At 41.0% G+C, this 4860-nt stretch overlaps 1 pseudogene; it reads left to right on the plus strand.

The window, feature by feature from the left end:
• The first annotated feature begins 363 nt into the window (after window positions 1–363).
• Window positions 364–1196, plus strand: LOC144372808 (coiled-coil domain-containing protein 71L-like; annotated as a pseudogene).
• The last annotated feature ends 3664 nt before the right edge of the window (window positions 1197–4860 follow it).

A 4860-nucleotide genomic window follows, 5' to 3' on the forward strand; every position in this document is an offset into this window, starting at 1 on the left:
AAAGTAATAACATAAAGCAATAAGAGAATATAGGTCACTATAAAGGAATATATGGGTTATATGACAATACATTTTTTACTTGCAAATAATAAAATCAGAAATAGGTGAGAATCTCAGCTATTTATCCGTATCATCAAGGCTGGGGAGGCTGAGACAGGAGGACTGCGGGTTCCAAGCCAGCCTCAGCAAAAGCAAGGCACTGAGCAACTTAGTGAGACCCTGTATCTAAATAAAATTACAAAATAGGGTTGGGTATGTAGGTCAGAGGTCAAGTGCCCCGAGTTCAAGCCCTGGTACCAAAAAAAAAAAAAAAAAAAAAAAAATGGGGAGGCGAGAAAAGTAGCGAGAGACGCGCCGGGGCTGGAGACACCAGCAGCGGCCACCACAGCCGAGCCAAGCCAGACTCGGGCGGGCTCGGTGACGACAGCGAGACCAGGCGAGCGCTGGCGGCCTAGAGTGGCCTCTGATGCGGCGCAGCGTGAAGAGGCGCTGGCGCCGGCCCCTGGCTGCTGCTGCCCAGGGCGGCAGCTTTAGAGCGGGAGGAGGGGCCGGGCTGGAGGCGCGGGAGGAGAAGGTGGTGTGCTCCCGGTAGCAACTGTCGCTGGCCGACAGTACCAAGGCGCTGGGCGATGCCTTCAAGCTGTTCATGCCCCGCAGCACGGAATTCATGAGCTCGGATGCGGAGCTCTGGAGCTTCCTCTGCAGCCTCAAGCACCAGTTCTCCCCGCACATCCTGCGCAGCAAGGACGTCCACGGCTACGCCTCCTGCCGAGCCCTGGTGCCTGACCCCCGGAACCCCTACCGCCCGCGGCCTGACGCGCCGGCCGGCCCCGCGCGCGACCGCCAGGAGGAGGCGCCGGAGCCCGGGCGACCGCCGCGGGCAGGAGGTGGCCCTGGCTGCCCCCGCCGCCTCCACCGTCACCGCCACCGCTGCTGCCGCCGCCGCCGGCGGCCCCCGAGGAGTCCTGCCTGGAGAAGCTCTCGGCGCCCGAGCCCTGCTTCGGGGGGGCCGCACCCTGGAGGAGACCTGGAGGGCATCCACCCCGACGCTGACCACCTTCCCCACCATCCGCGTCAGCGGCGACGTGTGGGGCGAGCGCAGCCTGGCGGCGGCGCGACGCAAGGCGCGCCAAGTCCTGCGAGTGGACCTGGAACCCTTGGTGAGGCTCCGCCCCTTCCCGGTGCCCCGGGCTTGAGACGCCGCCCCGAGGGCACCTCCTGCAGGTCCCCGGCCCAAGATGGAGTTTCTGCTTGGAGAAATGAACGAGTGTCAGTCGAGTGTTTACAGACTCCACCAGGACCGTCCCCTAGTGCACTTTACGCTCCCGAGGAAGTCCCGGGTGGCCTCCCTGCCCCGCGCCCCGGGGATGCGTCCCCGCGTCTGGAACTCCGGGACAGGTGTACCCTCTGCCGCCTCCCCGCACCGCAGTCTGCGAAGGAGGAGACTGCAGGACTCACAGGGGAGGTCCCTTTGCTTCCGAACCCCAGATTGAGAAGTCTCCAGGACTATAGGGGCAGATTGATTATCTCCCGTTCGGACTCTACCTCACTGGTCTGGAAGTCCTCCGAAGAAGTCACTCTTTTCCAAAGGAATTTGTTTTCGTGCTTGTGTAATAAAAGCCAGAATTTGCTTGCTCTTTAACCCCCGCCTCCATTTTTCTTTTTGACTGCCACCTCTCTTTCTGGACAGAAGATCAAACATGTTTTGTGGTGTTGCACTAGTTTGTGCTCAGGGTATTCTGAATCCCACTCGTTTCTGAATTTTTACTGAATTTCAAAGCTTTGACCAAGGATTTTTTTTTTTTTTTTTTGAGAGGTTCAAGCTTGACTGTTAGTAATGCAAGAATTTATATGGCTTTGATTTTCATGGGCTCAGTGATTACAAACAAAAGAGATGTAAAGTCCAATTGCTTAACGTTTTAAACTTACTTCCTCAAAGTAGTAGCCTTTATCTTTAAAAAGTAAGCATATCAACCAATATGGAAAGAAAATTAGAAAGAAAATTAACATTCACATTATCATCAAGTATTGTTTAAATATAAAAAACAAATTTCATCAAAATATCAACCAGATGCTGTGCAAAGCTTATCAGAGCATTTTATTCTCAACATCATAGTATATCGTGTTTGTTATATATATATTCATCCATATGATTTGACCAAATTAGCATAAATACAAACTTAAATTTTAGAATCAGCTTCTAACATTCAATGAATTTGTCTCATATATACATCTACCTATGAAACATTGAACGTATCTTTATACATATGTATGTATAATATTTACTATAGTATTTTTAGTATACTTGTAGTCCTTAAAATATCAATGATTCTACCCTTAAAATTTTGAAAATTAGAAACCTAAAACATGCAAATTAGGTGCTAAAATTTATCTAATAAAGTGCCATTTAAATGCACATATTTTAATGCATTAAAACTGTGATTAAAAAACTCTGTGAATGAGGATGACAAGAAATTTTTATATTGCCACATTAAGAATATTTCATTTTGTGTTTTTTTTTCTGTTGGTAGGAAATCTAATTTCTAATCTCATTCCAATTTTAGGCTACAAAATTGTCATCTTCAAGCAATCTGGAATAACTAAACAAATAAAACCACCTAATAATTAAAAAGTATAATGTTGATATGTGTTTAGATGAAAATATACTGGCAATTCTCATAATGTAGTAAAAATCAAACATACTTGAGTAACATTTGGTAAATGGCTTTAATCTGTTTACTTAGAAATCTTGCCACTTAACTTGCTCTTAATCCAATAATACAATAAGGAAAAAAAAAACAATGTAATAGAAATAAGAGAGACATCACAAATTGTGTGTTTATGGATGGTTACTTGTTGTTCATTAACCAGATTTTAGGAGAGTGAAGTAGATGAGCATTTAACTATGCATACACAAATAGAAATATTATGCAACTTTAAATATTAGAAATTATTTTTTTTTAACTTTTCAATATTTATTTTTTAATTCTCGGCGGACACAACATCTTTGTTGGTATGTGGTGCTGAGGATCGAACCCGGGCCGCACGCATGCCAGGCGAGCGTGCTACCGCTTGAGCCACATCCCCAGCCCTAGAAATTATTTTTTAAATACAGTAATTTTAAATGCATTTAACCTCCAACAAACATGATTAGATTTTGCTGTTCAACTCATTTGAACTAATACATTAAAAATTATTTCACACAACAAAAAAATCTTATTTAAAAATAGATTTTTAAAAAATTCCTAGCTTTTTTTAATTGCTCTTTTTTAAAACTTCAAGTATGCTTGAGAAACTGACTGTGGATCATGTACACAATGTAGGGTCAATGCTGTATTGAATTTCTAGACCATTTTCAGACTACCTTCTGGCAATGGAAGCATTTTGACCACTGAAACTCCCTATGGGTATATCTAACTATCCTGGTACAATGCACCATTCCCCATTATTGATTCTACAACAAACTGCTGTAGATTATTCATTGATTGAGAGTTTAAATATATTCTTTAGGAGCAAATAGAGGACTAATCTGTAAGCAGTCACATAAAATAAAAAGATTAGCAGAATCTTTACTTCAAAGATGCTTTGAGCTACAGCACTTAATTATGTGCATTCTTTGATTATATTGTGTCATATCCAGTAAAAATATGTAGGAATTCTATTTCTTTATATCACTTGATTCTTGTCTGCACTTCATTTTACCATGTAAGGAAATTAACTGATATTCTTGACATTTTTTTTCCTCTTATGCCTTGTTACTTTAGTGCACTTGAATGTGTCTAAATGATTTTTTGGCTTATTTGGGTTATCTGATTTCAGTTTGAATCTGATTGCCCATCTTGAAGTCAATATGGTTCATGTGGGCTATTAAATAATGCCGTTTCTAGTTTGTGAAGTAAGATGTAAGAAATATTTTTGACAAGTTTTCTTTAGCAAAACCTATCTTGCAACTTCTAAAATGTGGAGAAACATCTGATGTAGTTGACTAGTATGTTAATAGGAAAGTGAAAGTATTTTATGATTACCTTTGGGCAGAGTGTGAAAAGAAACTTGGCATAGTGGCCTTTATGGTGAGGCATCCATTAATTGTTTCAGAAGTGAGTCTGTAGCTTAGCTTGTGTATAGTTTTTTTTTTTTTTTAAAGAAGTCCTATTTGTTTGTTCTCTTGCCTTCATTTATATCTCATATGACACAAGTAGAGGAGGAAGCTAGGAGGAATTTTATCACCTTGATATATTTCTGTTTGATTTTTGACTTTTGGGTGCCTAAATTTGACTGGCACAACAAATAATATTTTTTGGTATTTTTTACATTCCTTCCTAACAACCAGCAACTCATTTTCTATGTCACTAAAACCAGTAATGTCATGATTCTGAGGGCAAGCTTCATCATTGATAGTGCAAAGTGTTGCTGTTGTGGCGTGTATTTATTTTTGTTTGAGTACTCTATTGGACAAGTGTAACTTAAGCTAGTGGCACATACTTGTTGATTTGCTATGAGCAAATGTTAGTACTATTTTTCAGAAAACTCTTCAATAAAATCTTTTAAAATCATTGAATACAAAAAGTCTGAGCAATTTTGAACTCAAAAGGTTTTTTTGGTCGTTTTAAGGGTTGGGTTGCCACAGCACTCTTTAATTTGATAATTTTTAATGATTATATATACCTAACATTTGCTTTATTGGTGTGTTGAAATATTTTTTTGATAAACTGTTATGTCTTAATTGCATTAGAAAGCAATTATTTGTAGTGGAACTGAAGTGTTTCCCTGGACAGTTTAATGTGCATATGATTAAGATTTACAATTTGGTTGTACTTTGCTTTTTAACTTATTAACTGTAAATAAATTTTAGAGAATAAA

The sequence above is a fragment of the Ictidomys tridecemlineatus genome, unplaced genomic scaffold, assembly GCF_052094955.1.
Source record: "Ictidomys tridecemlineatus isolate mIctTri1 unplaced genomic scaffold, mIctTri1.hap1 Scaffold_164, whole genome shotgun sequence".
NCBI classification, from domain to species: domain Eukaryota; kingdom Metazoa; phylum Chordata; class Mammalia; order Rodentia; family Sciuridae; genus Ictidomys; species Ictidomys tridecemlineatus.